This window comes from Fistularia commersonii, chromosome 4 (assembly GCF_037954325.1).
Source record: "Fistularia commersonii isolate RoL2024-O1a breed Wild chromosome 4, RoL_Fcom_v1.0, whole genome shotgun sequence".
Taxonomy (NCBI): domain Eukaryota; kingdom Metazoa; phylum Chordata; class Actinopteri; order Syngnathiformes; family Fistulariidae; genus Fistularia; species Fistularia commersonii.
Window position 1 is genome coordinate 12,161,224 of NC_141287.1, and position 17,409 is coordinate 12,178,632.

General features: G+C 49.8%; 1 protein-coding gene across 3 annotated transcripts in view; it reads left to right on the top strand.

Moving 5' to 3' along the window:
* Positions 1–17,409, top strand: part of adarb1b (adenosine deaminase RNA specific B1b) — a 117,495-nt gene that overhangs the window by 48,066 nt on the left and 52,020 nt on the right. Inside the window, exon 1 of one of the 3 annotated variants that reach the window (XM_086145330.1) lies at positions 2,526–2,665. The exons of the other annotated variants lie outside the window; for them this stretch is intronic. The gene's annotated coding sequence lies outside the window, so the exon portion shown is untranslated. Of the gene's footprint in view, positions 1–2,525; positions 2,666–17,409 lie in introns of those variants that run through there. 3 annotated transcript variants of the gene reach the window in all.

The following is a 17,409-nucleotide window of genomic DNA, read 5'->3' on the forward strand; positions in this document are numbered from 1 at the left end:
CGGACAGCTCCCCTTCTGTGTGCACAGAGGCAGAATGAAGGGTGAGTGAATGGAATGGGCGGAAAGAGGTGGGTTACACCTACGCTGCCACGGCCAAAACCGTCATGGCCGCCGCATGTAAACAAGCCCTGGTTTGTTAGATCCTTTATTCATCGTGGGAAAAACAAAACAATAAAAGTGGCGTCGGACGGCTTGTAAATATCTGGAATTTTATTTTTATAGAAAATAACGTAATTCTTCTTAAAAGGAGAATTTTTTTTTTCTTTTTTTTAATTTTTTTTTTATAAAAATGCTTTAAATTCTTTCGATCGAGGCTAGAAATTAAATAACATGAAAATTGAAAGAAGAACCAGCAATATAATAATTTTATTGACTCAAAAAGACATTTAACTGAACCAACCCTTCAAATGCTTGAGGTGTTCTCAGATTTATTCATTTAAGGCTTTGCGTATTCTTTCCCGAAAGTGTGTGTGCATGCGTGTGAAGCTGGGACTGAAATCACTCCGGTGACTGAAGCTGAATGGTGAGGAATGTTTAAAAGAAAACACAGGTGGAGCGACACACCAGCCGCCTGCTGCCGTGCTCTCACATCCATCAGCGCTGTTTATTCAACAGTAATTGGCTGTAGGTCGCTACGAGTCCAGACGTGTGTGTGTTAGTGTGTGTCACGGACTGAGAAGCAGTGAAGACGTGCCGTTGTGATGTTTCTCCCCGCAGCTCAACCTTCCAACACGGCTGCGTCATGGCATGAGTTCGCTGTCACATTTTTCTGGAATGACCCCCCCCCATGTTATATAAGGAGTGAATGAAGTTGACTGGCCCTGCCAAACACACACACACATACACACACTCGCACACTGCCGTGCTCACACAGCCACATTTTCCTCGCACTCCAGCTGGTTGGCTGGCAGCGCACCGACGTCAAGATGGTCACCAATATGCCGAAGTTTCCTATTTTTTTTCACAGCAAGGACGGTTATTTTGGTCCGGCCACTTCCTGTTTCTCTCTCTTTTTCTTTTTCTCTTTTTTAAGAATACCGAACTGGAGCTGGGTCGCCCGTACACGGCCAAATGTGATGAGGGTGTGGAGATTATTATGGAAAAATAGCAGTAAAAGTAGATATATAGCATAGTATATGATTGAAATAGCCTGAAATCAGAAAATTTGGTTGTCCTCAAAGGGCAATATGTAGTGATAAAAGTATAAATGTAACTAAATGTAACTAAGTATAAATGTAACGACATGAAACCAAATGTAATGTGAAATAGATGTAACTACTCCTTAATGGTAAATAACTGAATTTATTACTCATTCAAATCCAAAAGTGTTATATGCATATGTAACATTCGCCTTTTAATTCTTGGACAATTTGTTGGACAATTTCTCGCAGGCCACATAAAATGATACGGTGGTCCACATTTGGCCTGCGGGACTTGAGTTCGACACATGTGATCTCCAGAATCCGAGCATTTCACCCCCCAATGAGAGCACACTTGGCGCCGGTGGCGAGGAAACAATGCCTTTTACCAGCGTGGGAATCTTGAACAAATCCAAGCTGGATATAGGCAACCTGCCTTGACCGATAGAAGAGAGTGAGAGAGAGAAAGTGTGCTAGAGATCGAGGGGATGATGTTTGTAAGGAGGGTGGAATGGTCTATCACTGCTAATACCAGTTACATGCTAACAGATTATATATTACAATAATAGGTTTAATATTCATATGCAAATGAGAAAGCTCAAGGACTTGGGAGAAGATACGAGGCTACTATCATGCACTAATGAAGGGACATGGAGTTAGAATTGCGTTATATCCGTCAGCAGAGTTAGCCTATGACAGCGTGGCTAGCCTAGAAGCAAGGCTGGCACTAACTACCAGCTTTCTCACAAAGGGATGTTTTCATCCTTCAGATCCGAGATGAGTCCCCTCAGATTGGACGGCGGACTCGGATTACCGCCTGACTGAGGGGATGCCTCGCCCTCCTCCCAAGCGCCACATCGATTTAGGGGCAAAAAAAAAAAAAACCTTCTCAAGAAACATAGGCATCCCTGCCCTGCACAGTAACACTATAGCTCCGGTAATTAGCATCCAATAGAATGCGGCTCGACTGGCAGCGGGCGCCGTTCAGCTACCGTCAATCAAAGGCGGCCTCCCGCGGCTAGCTCGCCCTCTCTGCGGGAGAAAGCTGGGGTGGGGGTGGTCGCCGGGGGGCGGTGGCAGGCAGGGGGGCCGGAGGGGGGGATATTTTACATCCAATTTACCCGCAGTGCCATAGGTCACAATAAATAAAGTATCAAAACGAGATGCCCTTTATGCAGCTATTAGTGTAATTGTACGACGCCTTCATCCCATCATCCTCAGGCGAAGAAAACATCTGAAGTATTGAAGAGCGTGCATGCCCCCCCCACCCCCACCCCCACCGTGATGGCTTTTTTTTTTAACCCCCCCCCTTCCCTCTTTCCTCATCCCCATCCGCCCACACTCCATTTAAATCCTATGTAGCGCGGAGCATCCTATGCATGCACGCGGAGCCGCTGCACGTAAATGGACGAGCGCGTTCGATATCTGAAAAATTGATGGGATAAAGTGACAAATGGCCTCTGCTCGACCGCTGCATGCCGAGAAAGGGGAAAAAAAAGGAAAAGAAAATGACAGAAAATTTGCCGGTAGGTTAAAAGCGCACTTCTGAGCAGTCGGATGACATTATGCACCCATGGTTAGCCCCGGTGTGTGTGTATGTGTGTGTTCTCATATGGGCAGATGCGACTTAGCACGGATACTTTCGTGCTGATCATGTTAGTCTTTATCAATAATCTAAGGTCGACTGAAGGGAGAGATAGCGCGCTGTCATTTTACCCACATTGTTTTTTTTACTTATAAGGAAACTTGATATATCTGTAAAATTTTGAAAACCCATCTAATGAATAAAACAGAGAGGGCTTCTACCCCTCGAGGTGAGATGAATTGCGTTATAGACCCATTATAGCACTGCTATTAATGTGTTACGGTCAGGTTTAACGGCTTTGGCTTTTTTTTTTTTTTAGAAACTTTTGCCACGATGCGCGACTGATCGTCTTGTTTGAGTACTTTAAAATTTGTTAGTGCTTCGTTATTATTTAGTACTTTAATTATTTCCATCCGTTCGGTTTTATTTACAAGGTTTTTATAGTCATGTGACCAGGGCACCATGACATGCGGGCCGAAGATTCTCATAGTCTTCACCATCATCGTCATCGTCGAACAGCCCGCGGTGAGACCCCCCCCCCCCAACAACACGCCGCAACAACAAAATATCGGCCTTGGCGACCAATGACCTCATTGTCTGTTCATGTCAGGAAGGCCGCTGCCAGCAGCCTGTCTGCCTTTGCTCACTGCTGCCCCTTCTGCCCCCTTCTGCCCGCCACCGCTGCCCCTTTCACCCCCCCAGCTCCCCCCAAAGCGCCCGTCTCCATTGGATGATGTCATGGTTGCCGTGCACGTGTAGGGGCGTTATGTAACGGCGGCCCATAGCGGGAGCCGCCTGCGACCGGACCACCGCGCCCGCACAGTTCGGCCTCTGCACACACCGACGCTCGCCGTTCACCATCTGAGTCCTCCAGTGAAAGGCACATAACACACACACACAGCCACACACACACACAGACACTTGTCCTCACCTAACCTCCATACCAGCAGGTTCTTCAAATAATGTGACCGCCGCGTCTGAGCCAATCACAGCCCTTCATCTGGGGCTCATTGTACATCTATGTGATGGTTGTCGGTCAGGACTGGTGCCCATGCCTCTCGGCCAATCACAGCGGTCGGATCCCATGTCGATAATGAGCGAATGAATGAACGCATGAATTTGCATTCGGGCGTTTGCTCGCGTGTGTGTGTGTGTGTGTGGGTGGGTGTTGGCACCTCCATGCGTATCACAGTAAAGGGTACGCTATATGTGTCCATGCTGGAATGTTTGTCTGTTTCATTCTGTGTTTGTGCACGTGCGTGCGTGTATGCAAGCTTGCATGCGTGTACATGAATCTGCACATCGTTTAATAGGGTTAAGCAATGTGTTTGCTTGCGTGCACGCACATGAACGTGTTAGTGTGTGTGTTTCTGTGTTGTCACCTACATACGTATCACAGTAAGGGATAGACTATACATGTGTGTGTATCTGCGTCTGTCATTCTGTCTGGCCAGCTATGTATCTGTCCAGGCATCCCATGTAGATAAAGAATGAATGAATGAATGAAGTGTTTATTCACACTTAAAGCTGAATGAAATCAACCCTGGTGTTCTGTGACTAACCCCTGGCGTGTTCTGCATTTATCTGTCCCGCAGTAACACAGTACATTGTGTGTGTGTGTGTTGTGGGGGGCAAACTGTGGTGTCATTGAAGCCCGGTCAAGTTCAATGACGGCACAGCTACCCATAATGCTTTGTAACATTTTGCAGAGCGTCTCTCAGGGCTCCAAATTACCTCTCACATCTGCCGCTGCTCTGTCCCGCCAATGCCCCGGCACCAAGCATGACACACACACACACACACAAACACACACACACACACACACACACACATGCAGCAGCAGCAGTACAAGCCATGAGCCTGCTTGAATTGATTTGGCGTCTGTGAGTGAAGCGATGATGCTGAGAGGAAGATGATGGAGGAGGTCCTGTCTAATTGGTCGCGCCGCGAGCGCCACTCCACAGATCGGGTCGGGAGATCGGATTATCTAAAATTTAGCACCGCATGACGTCACGCAATTTGCTGCCAACATTCCAGCGACGGGTCAAAGCTGTTCATAACCTAAACTTTACTGCTTATCCTAAATTCCGGACCGCGGGGTTGACCCCGTCGGGACTCAAACCGGGGACGTTCTTGCTGTGACGTGCAGCTCCCCGTTCCTAAAATCCAGTATTCCGCCAGTCACGTACCTTACGGGGATTGTTTGACACCTCTGCGATCTTTTACACGCCGAGAATAACCGAAGTGTTGCGATCTGGGGTCGCCGTCGTGCTGACTCAGTAGCGCGCGCAATGTCACTTTGCCAATTTCGTCCCCGGAGGTAGAGCGGGGACAAAAATAGACACCGGGGCGAACGAAGAGAGATGGTGATAGGATTTAACAACTTCAATCATATTTGTTTATTGAGGAAATGGGTACTGTAGAGTAGTGGTCAGCGCTTCAGCCTGGCTTCACCCTTTCTTTGCCCATGACTCCATGTTCTCCCAGTGTCTGCGTGGGGTTCCTCCAGATTCTCTTGTCTCCACCATGTTGGACGTTCATTGGAGACTTTAAATTGTCCAGATATGGGAATGAGTAAATGGTTGTATAATCTGTGTGACGCAAAGTACAGGGTGAACACCGTAAGCCTCTTTTTGAGAGGCATACAAGTTATGTTCTATGGTGATGCTCATGTGACATGAGAAGGAGAGGGTGAATACTTGTATGTCTCTAGATGTTCCCCTGCTATCGACTGATTGGTCCTGGGTGAAGGCTAGGCTAGGCAGCTGCTCCCCCACCATCCAGGAGTGCAGGATGTGTGGTGTAAAAGAATGAATGAATGAATTAAAGTAATTACCGGAATCAAACAAGCCAGGACGAAAAAAAGGGAAAACCCGAATGATTAAACTTTCATATTGTCTCTGAAAGTATCCATTAGCGATGCGGCAGCGGCTGAAAAGTCTTCTTTGGCCTCCCATCAGTCGTCAGGGTTCTCCGGCAAACCAAAATAGTAACCCTTATGTAACCGTGGCCTCTGCCGGCTATAAAAAAAAAAAAAAAAAAAATCAAACAACGAGAGAGATGTCCAACGCAGCACGGCAGTGTAATGGCTGTGAATCTTTCTCTGCCGGTGCAACAGGACCAGAGAGAAGAGCGGAAAGCACTTTGTTATCCAGTCATTAGTATCCCGTTATTCTACGAGGAGATATCGGAGAGAGGATGGCTTCAGCGGATTTCACATCGAACAGAGCAAAGAGAACTGTTCAACTTTGACTTGTCAGCCATTAACTCCGAACTGCCGGCAAATTACTTTGTCTATTGACTGTTTTCCTGTGGAACTAATGGTTAGAACGTCAGCCCGCTAAAGCGCAAACTCTATTCGGGCCCTTCCTGCCGGACTGGACTGGCAATCCAAAGGTTGTGTGTGGGGTTTGGGGTTGGGAGAATGGCGGTGAAGAGTCGGGGAGGCTGCTCGACTGACCGGGCGCCTCGCCTGGACTCACTGTTCTGCTGGTGGCCACCTTGCATAGATGTGCAGGAAGGGGGAGCCGCCAGAGTCGTGCTAATAGAGGTCCTGGCCACGCTGCTTAAAGCCGTGGCCCTTTAGATAGCAATCTTGTTCCTTCAGATGGAGGTTCTGGCCATGCTGCCGGAGGCCTTGACCTTTCAGATGGAGGCCTTACCAATTAGATGGAGGCCCTTTTCCTGTCGATTGTGGCCCTGGTCACTTAGATGGAGATTCTGGATATGCTGCTGGAGACCTTGGTCCTTCAGATGGAGGCCTTACTCTTCAAATGGAAGCTCTTTCCATGTAGCCGGAGGCCCCTGTCCTTCAAATACAGGCCTTGGTCTTTCTGATGCTGCTGGGGGCCTTGAGACTTCAGATGGAAGATTTGGTCCTTCATGCTGCAAAAGACCATGGCTGTTTAGATGGACGCCCTTGCACTTCAGTTGGAGGCCCTTGCCCTTTAGGTTGAGTCCCCGGCTGCCGGATAGTACCCTCACTGGTACACTACCTCGCTAGCTACAATTGTTTCTGTTTCTGTTTCCTGACCAATTATATTGCTGTCACCTCTGACAAGGTAGCTCCACCCACACCTATGTGCTCTACCACCATCTGCATACATGACATGCCGCACATAAAATGATTGAAATGCTATTTGCCTGTTTACTCCGTCACCACCCAGCTGTTTGCCGCGCAGCTCCCGGGTTTGTTTTGTCTGCGGGGCCGTACTAGTGCCTGAATGTCGCTGGGTTCGAAGTACTCCGCTGATGCCCGACTGCCCAGAAAACAACTGCCCTTTTGCTGGTGTCTACCGTATGCTGGCCCTGTTCGCAGCAACCACATATTTGTACTCCTCCTTCCATCTGGCTGAGGGTGGGGTTGGGTGGGGCATACTTGGATGTTAGGGCTTTAGTCATCCACAGCTTCCACCACAATATCTCATACCCTTTTCCACCAGTACCACCCGTCAACATCTGGCTTTTGACAACATTGGAAACCAATGTAATTTGGAGTTGCTCCCGCGCCAGGGAGCTTCGCCGTATCAGAAATACTTATCAGCTCCGCCCCCAGATTTTTTGGCCTTGTTTTCCTGTGGGGCCTAACCAACCAACAAGGGGATTTCAGGAGTGTTCTGGAACTTCTCAGTAGCCGTATGAAAAAAAAATTAAATCATAACCACGGCAGCGCCTGGTCTCTGTTTAGCATGACGCCTCTCCGTCGCTTCCGACCATGAGAAGACGGCAGAACCTTCTACCGGCTGGAATTGGAAAACGTGGTTATTACCTTTTCAGTTGGTGGCCTGAAAGAAAGTTCAGGAGTACACATGTTTTTTTTGTTTTGTGTGGAAAAGTATCATGAAGCAACCGCGTGCTCCTGGACAAGGGCCACCGTGTTTGCGAACAAAAACAGACCGGAAGCACCTCCCGCGGGCTAGATCATATTGGGGCTCCTGTTTCCTCACACCAAGGTGAGCCACCTCCGGACTGGCAGGTTACCCAGCGTTTCCATCGGCAGAATCAAAATCGACAGGCGTAGATGGGTCATAGGTTCTCTTTTCGTGTGCTTGTGTGCTAAAATTACAACTTAAACAAATAAACATGCAATTTCATTTTGGTCAGATCGGAAAAATGGGTTTAAAAATACCTTCTGCTATTGGCTGCAGGCTCACCGCTTGCTCCTCCAGAGCTTAACTTTGTTGTTTTCACAATACTACTGTTATGTATTTATCAAAGCGGGACTTTGGTCGGAATCCTTTAACTTGTAATTACACACTCGAAGTCAAGGGCTTCAGGGTGAAAACCACAATCTCCTGCCAGTGGCCACCGAGAGAGAGAAATAAATAAAACTGGATCTTAAAAGATTTACGCGCCTTACACGAAAAGGAAACAGCCATGTTTGTGCTGGCGTGAATCGGACAATAACAACAATAAGAAAAAGAGGACTTGGTAGAAGAGTGGAAAAACAAAAAAGGGGGTGGGTAGGATACGGGGAGAGCACCACAGGCACGTCTGCCCACCTCTCAGCTCCCCTCTGTGGTTTACGGCCTGGCACACTGACACCGACACCAACCCGCCGGGGGGACCGTTGCTTCCAATTTAGACCGGAGTTGCCGCTTTCCCGCCACCGCTCTCCGCGGTAGTTGGATCCACACAAGGAGCGTGGGGTTAGCTCGAGGTAGTCTCCGGGCTCCTTTGGCGCGACGACCAGTTGAAACCACGCGAGGTTCCCGTGGCGCCACCCCTAGCAGGAGTAGCAAGGGGGGGTGAACCTTGCCCTGTCGTTGACGCCGCTGCTTTATTGGCTTCTGCTATGCACAGACCTCGCTCTTTTCCAAGCTACCTGGGCTTTGTGAATACCCAACCGGGTGGCTCGCACATAGCCTTGTCAACCAGCTAGCATATATCGGCTGTTTGATATATTATGAAAAAAAAAAAAAAAATAGAATAACCTCACTCTGAGCCAAAGCACTCAAGTCTTCCAGGAGTCAAATTTATGAAGTCTTGCTACTGCAGCAAGGAATGATAACAATCTCAAAAAAGTACAACTCTACCCTTTCTCTGCCAGTGGCCTGACAAACCGTGGCTCGCTTGTTGAGTGAGATCTTGGCAAAGTGTGCCGTTAATGGGTCGTGGCAATGGATTTAATTCGACAGGCATATGTAGTGTTGCCAGGTATGCTAGGAGGGGGGGCAAGCGGTGCAGAGACAGGCTATGCTAATCCGGACCAGCAGATGGTTTGTGACAGTGAACTAGTAGTGTTGAGAGGGCTAGCATGTTAAAGAAATTAGTTAGCTCATCCGTCAGTCAATCCCTCGATTGAGCAACCGAGTAAATCCCAAAGCCTTGTGAAATTAGGCAATCAGAACATTGAATTCTCTCCTAAGTGACAGTTTCTATGCCATCCTCTCCAGGATTAGCCACTGTTCCGCACAGATTACATGCTGTCATCACACCATCTCCACCAGCTTTGCCCCACTAATCCCTCTCGGCATGCTGATTGGCCAAACCAATAACAAACAAACTGTCCAGTTTTTGGTTTGTTCGCCTGATCCGATAAATCCAGGTCACGTTTTGCCCTAAAAAGCTGCCGTCCACCAATCAGCTCGCCTCAGCCTCCGCTGAAACACTAGTCTTTTGTTTTGGATGGAATTCATTTCTACATCCAGTTAAAGGCACAGTTCTCCCAACAAAGCTAGCATGGGGTTGTTTACGTTACGTCGCGTTAAGCCTCTTCCTCCAGATACGATCAACAGTGATCAAAACATGAAGGAGGCACCGATAACTATGATTTATCTTATTCAAATGGTCTGCTTTTGATGGAGTGATAGTGGCATGACATTGGTTGTGATATTATTGTGAGTTATTTTAGTTATTATTATAGTTATTATTTGCGGTAAAAGTGACATTAGCAGTCCTAGTGACATTAACAGTTATAGACAAAATTAGCGGTGACAGCGACAATAGTGGTCGCAATATTATCAATGATCGCAACATTAGCAGTGATCGTGACATTCGCAATGATAGTGACATTAGCATTGATGACATTAAATGTGATAGTGACTTTAGCGGAGATTGTGACTTTAGCGGAGATTGTGACATTAGCATTCATAGTGAAATTAGCATTGATAGTGACATTATATGCGATGGTGACTTTAGTGGTGATAGTGACATTCCAATGGATAGTGACATAAGGAGTGATAGTGAAATTAGCATTGAAGACATTAGATGTGATTGTGACGTTAGCAGTGATAGTGACATTAGCATCGATGACATTACATGTGATAGTGACATTAGTGGTGATAGTGACATAAGCATTTATAGTGACTGTAGTGGTGATGGTCACATTTGAATTGATAGTGACATTAGGAGTGATAGCGACGTTAACATTGATGACATTAGATGTGAAAGTAACCTTAGCAGTGATAGTGACCTTAGCGGGCCGGACATCCATACTCTCTGATAGAATGGCGCCCCCTGCTGGTTCAGCCAGTGAAGCAAGTTTCTAGGCTCAGATTTCCACCTGCTGAAGTGTACAAATGTAGTACATCCCAGAAGGCCCCTTGGAGACATCCATCCCTCTCTTTCTGCGATATCGACACGCCAATGTCACGTGTCCGCCTGTCCCCACGTGTCCTCGGGGGCCCTTTGTCTGGTCTGCACAAACACCTCTCATCTTACGAGCGCCGAGGCGTCTTGCGCACTCACGAAGGCAACGCGCCGTGGCCTACTTTTTCAAGCACCTCTGTCATCATCCTCCCCGCAGACGGCGAAAGAGGAGCAGCGCGGGAGAGCCTGAGCTGCCATTGTGACTGTAGGGTGAGAGGGAACCAGGTGGGAGAGGCCTTGGGCTCAGTCCCGGGTCAATTAGCTCACGAAAACGGGAATGCACAGAGAAGGACGTCTCTGTATGCTAATACGACCCCACACACATTCCCATGTAATTACAGCCAGATAAATTGTCAAGCTTTTTGACGCAGGCACACAAAGGTCCTCTGCTCACCAGAGAACATAATGAGGGCTCAGGTGGCGGGGCTAGATAGATGCTCTGGGCGGTGGCAATGCAGATGTTACCTGGTATGCGTATACACACACACACACTACTAACACATTTGTGGGGCCAGCTGTGATGGTCAGCTGCCCATTTCACCGACGCCTTGGCAGCTCCCCAGATGGTTGACCCAGATAGACCCTCCCCCCCACTTCTCTCAGAAGCACACCTGCGCGGGTGTGCTTCCCTCCGGTCCGCTAGTCTTGAAACAGATGCAGGGCTGTCCGTTTTTTGGGGGCGCCGACCTCAAACGTCCAAGTTTCATCAGGGCACGTCGCCATTGTTGGTAGGCTCATCAGCCACAGTCAGAAAAGTAATGACCTTGCTCGACTGCGGTTCGCACATCATACCAAAGAGTAGGTGGATGCAAAGCAACCAAGGGGAATAAAATTCCCCTCAGCCTGGGCACATGTTTTACATTTATTTTTAAGAAAATGGGAGGGGCTTAATGGAAAGAGGGGATTTTCTATTAAAGCCGCGCGGGAATCGTCCCCGAAATCCGTCACCGAGCGAAAACTGAAGTGCCGGCCCGCTTCTGAGTCGACCGGTCGTGACACGGCCGCACTTTGCCGAATGTAATTGCCAAAATCCCCGCGGCGGCCCGGCTCAGCACTTTCCGCCCCGATCCTCAGCCAGCCACGCGCTCAGGGTCTTCCGAGCTTAAGGACGTCCCGTCACCCAGATCCGATAAACGGCGGGTTCGGTTGAGGTGCGGATTTGTTTCTGGCGACCGAGCAGGAACCGCTATCCGCACAGCGAGGGGTGACGAGAATTAAACAGATGTGTGTGTGTGTGTGTGTGTGTGTGCCTGCACATGGGTGCCGCAGCTGCAGCGAGGTCATCCCGCCGCCATCAGGGAGCCCTGCTGCAAAAAGTGTAGCTTTGCTACTCCTTGACAGTTTATTTCGCCGCAGTAATACTATTTCATAAATTACTTTTATTTAAATTATATCAGGAGAACGTTTCCAGATCCCTCACAACTGGAGTTTACTATTTGTTTTCACAAATGCGCCGCCCAAGCATCGACCGGCAAGCCTTGCATTGACGTAGCTGCTATCGCTAATGCTAACGCAAACGCATGCCTGCTAGCTGAAGGCCTGGAACTGGATCTCCTTCTGCCAGGTGCGTTTTTCCCTGTTGAAAAGCAGGAGAGGGCGTCTTCATAGAAACGATAAACACTGGCATTCAGGTGATTGATGGGAAATTAAGTAATTTGATTACTTTGCCATTGTAGCTGAGAGTTTCTGATCACTTCCCAGTCCTTCTAACGCGCCCCCCCTTGTTGCAGCGCTAGGATGCCGCTGCAGGTACTGAAGGTCAATGTCACCTTGCGGTCAACGCACTGCGGCGCCAAGAGAACCCTCCCCCTGCCCCACCCCCCCATCGCCGGCCCCTTTCACCGAATTCTGGGACACCTTTTTTTTTTTTTTAAAACGCACTTCCTGGTAAATTTCCTGGCCACCTGTCTCCATTCCCATCTCCGCTCACCCAGGTGTCTCACAATAACAAGCTACATGGTTTTATAAGCATGATACCCTCATGACGGGGTACAAATGGCAGTGGAGGGGCGTTCCATCAGCGAGGTTGGGGGGGGGTTGGGGCGATGGTGCGGAGAGGGGAGCGGACTTGAAGTGGCTCATCAGTCAACAGAGGAAAACGCTGGCGCCGTGTTTGAACAGATGATGAGAGAAATGAGGATATTAGTGGTGGTGGCGGTGGTGGGGGGGCTCAATGAGCCGCAGCAGCGCCCTCTGCTGGTGACAGATGTGAAACGCAGGAAGCGCTCACCGCTTCATCTTGACAGGCTGATGAATGAGATGGGATTTGAAAGTGAAACATCAGATTTTGGCAACACTTGGTGTGAATGGATCTCAGTGCTCTATGTGAACAGGGGGGGAAGCAGCTGATCAATATTTAATAGATTTATATCTTACCTGGGAATATTGACGCTTCTGGCTCACAGCAAAAAGGTCCTTGGTTCAACTCCCACAGGGTGAGTGGGCTTTTCTGTGTGGGGTCTCCATTTTCCCCCCGTTTTGGTCCACCTCTTTCCTTCCACAGTCCAAGAACATGCAGGGGGTTCATTGGAGAACCAGGAGAGTGAATGAGGGAGCAAACGGTTGAATTTAAATGTACTATACTTAATTAATTCCTTGCAGGAAGTTCCTTCTCTGCATTTAACCCACCATGGATGAACCATGAGCAGTTAGCTGCCATCTAGCGGCGCCAGGGGAGCAGTTGGTCTTGCTCAACAGCCAGGAATCGAACAATGGATGTTCAGTTCCAAGGACGATCGCTCTACCTTCCGCGTCACGCCACCCCACATGAATTTTTAATGAAAGAGTGAATGTATGTATGCCCTTACATGATGCGTGAATGGTTTTATGTCCCTTTTTGATGCCTCTGTATTTATAATGTGTATAATGAGCGAGTGAGTGGTTGCATGTCTGGATGTGGACGTATGATTGGCCGACGGTCCAGGGTGAATTCCGCCTCTCGCCCAATGACAGCTGAGATTGATAAATGAATGAATTAATTAATGACTGCTAGATCGGGTGTAGCGTTTGCTATTCCCACCTGGACTTCACCTTTGTCTCACCGTTATGGCCTCAGAAACCAAAGAGCACATTTCACTATTTTGGTTTGGGTTTGTTCAGCGCTCCTAACTCATCTGTTGACCTTTAACCTCGATCCAAACCTAACGATACAATATAACATCGGATATTACCCGACGTGAAGTTGACATTTCCATTTCAGTCCAAAAACTGTCTGCAGATTCATTGACGACTCTTAAATTGTCTGTTGATGGACGTCTATATACGAGGACTCTTGATTGACAACTGACTCGCCAGGGTTAAGCCCCGCCTCCCACCCAATGACAGCTCGAAATGTCAGCAAGTACACACATTCCTTAAAACTCGCCTTCAAAGTGATCAATCTTTATGTTCTCCAGATGAAACCGCGGCACGCTGTCGCTCATGTCTGGAAAATTCCACTTCCTGATTGCGTCCGACTGCTGTGTGTTTTTCTGTTTTGTTTTGTGTGTGTGTGTGTGAGCACGCGGTTCATGGCGTTGAGTCTTTTTTCCATTAGCCCTGCCCAGGGGTACGTGGGCGCCGAGGGGGGTACGATGTTGGTTTAACCAGCTAGCATTTCCAGCCCGCCGTGCCTCCCCGCTCCATGTTCCTCAGCTTATCATCTGATTGGCTGTTTTTTTTGTGGGGTTTTTTCAACGCCGCAGAACTGGGATAATTTTAGGAGTTTTCAGAGATGATGTACCTGCACGCGAAAGGCAAAACAAACGGAGGAAAAAAAAAAATCTTCATGGGTTGCCATGGCAACATGCAAATCTCGCAGAACTTCCCCCAGATGGTCGTGGCGCGGCAGAGCATCGTGACGAATGTGGGCTCTATCTGAATGCAGGGCAGCCTTCACCACCACCTCCACCATATTTTCATAAACATGGTTGCTCCATAACAAGAATGACATCACAATGACATCCCATCCGCTGTCATCTGACTATAAAAAAAACAAACAAAAAAAGGCGCAATTCCACGAAACGCTGCATCACATCACCCCTAATGTGACCTCCCTCCCCAAGCCCGTGGGTAATTGTCCTGTAGGTGTGAGTGTTGACTTGGACGGGGCTGGGGAGTAAACACACAGCAGCCCATTGTTCGCCGCCGCCACCACCGACACCACGCAGCCAGCCAGACGGCCAAAGCCACAGGCGGCGGGGCAGATCTTTCCCGGAGCCGTGGGGGAGGCGGGGCCTCGCTCAAGGGCCTGGGAACTCCCGCAGGAAGACCTGCTGATTCTTTCCAGGAGCCCCGGTTTTAAAACAACAACCCCAGCCGCCGGACCTCGGCTGTGTCGAGGAAGCCGCTGTGGAGCCACATCGGCGCTCCGCCCGGCCCTCGGGTCCCACGGGGCCAGGGACCGCCGGTCTTCAGCTGCACGCTGTTCGTGATGGGGTCGTCGTCAAGGCGACGGATGAAAAACAGCTCAAATGCATCAAGCGTACCTTCTGTACCAGGAGGCTCTGATTCCGAATCCTATCACACTCAGTACTTGTATACTCCACTCATACACATTTTTCAAGAATAGTAACATTTTGTTTTTTTGTTTTACGGTGACAAAGAGATGGTTGTTTTGCCAACACAGTTTGCGTCGCCGCCATTTCTGCTTGGTTCTCTTTCCGGGTTGGAAAAAAAACATTTGGAACCCCCCAAAAAAACGCCTGAAGTAGTAACTAGTGGTTTTCACACTCTGGCACGATTTTTAATAGAGTGACTCTTCGCGCGGCTTCGGGGAAACACGCCATCGCACGCGATTCCAAACCGCCAGGGTCCTCGACGTCTCCGAACACGCCGGTGAACGGAAAACTCTCCCCTCGCTCCAGAGAGGGAGGAAAACAACACTCCCACCGTTGTAGCAGCACCGCCCCCTGCAGGGCGGACACATGCATGGCAACAACAAGCACTGCCGGGAGGAATCCATCAGACATGCACGCACGCACAATCATAAATAACACAACAATCACGCTAGCATTTGATAAAAGTGATTGGTTAATTAAAAACGCGGCCCGGCGAGCGGAACAATCTAGGTCAGTGGCAGGGGGTTTTGTTCCGGGCCCCCGCTGGGGGGAGGAGGAGCCCAGCATGCTGGTGTGTGGCCACTGGCTGCTAAGCCTCTGGCCTAATTTGTTGTCGTGGACCGGGCGGGGGCCGAGGAGAGGCGAGGAGGCGAGGCCGCGACCATGCGTCACGCCGTCACTCCCATCTCTGGGCTCGGTCGGACGACCGGGCCGCTGTTGCCGTGGGAACGCTACTCCCTCGCGAGGAAGTAACCCTCCAGTCCAACCCCGGACGCCGCCGGAGCTTCGCCGTGTTCAGGCACCGCGGGGTTTGCGGGATCCGTCCAGTGCAAAGGCAGGCCTCTGTGGGAATGTCTCCCTCTAGTGGCCAACTGGTGTATTACACCAGGAACCCACTTCCTGGTGTTTTTATTTTATTTTCACACTGACCTGACTGCACTGCAGTCCTATTTCCCTTTGTGTTCATTTGAGTGTCAGTGATGGGGAATTTCTCCGTTCCAGCAATCACCCCGGTGAGCCGGTGATTAACATACGACTGGCCCAGGTTAAACCCTGCCTCTCAGCTGTGATTGACTCCGTCTTCCTCTAGATTTTATTGCAAAACTCATGCATGGTCAACCACCTCTTGTCACTAGAGGGCGGTGCAGGGCTGAACAGGGGGCACCGCTTGCTGTTTCGATTAATCACCTCCCATGTCGGGCCTTGAGGTCGCCAACGTCACCCCCCTCCATCGAGCGCGCGGGCAGAGGCGGCTCCTCGCTTGCATCATCTCACAGTCTGTATCCTCCGCATCTGAATATTTAAACCTTCCTCCTCCTCCCCCTCCTCCTCTCCACCACTGGCTCTATTTTTAAGGTTCTGTTTCTGTCGGTTACCGACGGCTGCGGGTTCTCTTCTTACCAGCAGATGGGCCCGCCACAGCGGTTTGGATGCCCGCCCGCTAAGATGCTCGCAATTTTTTTTCTCAATGGCAATTCCTCAGTCAGTAAACACACACACACCACTAAAAAAAAATCCCCCCTGGATGTCTGTGCTGTTGCTATTTCTGGTACGGAGCTCACGCGTGCCCCGATTCAACAGCCCCAAGCCAGCGGCTCTTCGCCTCCCCCTATTGGTCGAAGCAGCGGCGGTTGGAGGAGATGGAGGTGGAGGTGGAGGTTGGACCGGACTGGACTTTCAGGACACTAAAGGAGGTGGAGGGAAGAAAGCACCGGAAACTCGGCCATCCAGGCCGCAAATTTGCATGGAGACTTGGCCCGCCGGCGCTTTGTTTGGCTGGCGGGGTCACGTCTGGAGGAAATTGATTCCACCCCCTCTTTTTTTTTCTGTCTTTCTCTTTCCCGTCTCTCCCCACTCCATCGGACGGTTCCTCGGCTCCCAGGCGGATATTAACCCACCGGGTGGGGCGATGTTGCTTCTATGCACCACCGGGTGGCGCCACCGAGCTGAGAAATCAGTTCCTGATGTTTCGTTTTTCTCTTCTCAACCCCGAAAGGTCAATGTCAACTTTTGTCAATGCTGCCGGTCAGCAGGTGTGTGGACGGGAAGCCTGATCCGGGGTGGGGGGGGTCAGGTCACAGTTGCAGCAAGCGCACAGGCCTGAGGGTTGTCGCCCCCCCTCACCCGCCTCTTGAACCCAAAGGTAAACACCCAGCTGGCCCGACATTCCAGCGCGGCTGCGGGAAAATCCATTTCCTGCCTCCTTAATGCGATGAAATGAGCGGCCTGGCGTCGGGAGCGGGTTCTCAGGGTTCCGCCAAGGTCATGTGACCCCGCCGTAATTATAACCCGTCTGGGCTCCGGCGCCCCAAAGCACAAACCTATCAGATGGTTTCTTGGTCTTCAAACAGCCATTTCCTCCCTGATTGCTATTCTTGGGTAAGCACGACCCCTATTTTCTTCTTCTTTTCCGACCGTCTCGTTACTCCACGACGGATTGATGGTCAGACAGGAGAATCGGCGATCGGCGGTTTCACGTTGAACGTCATCCTTGGTTCTGGAAGTGACGGACGAACATTTTCCAGAGATAGGCATCATAGAAACACAATGACATGAC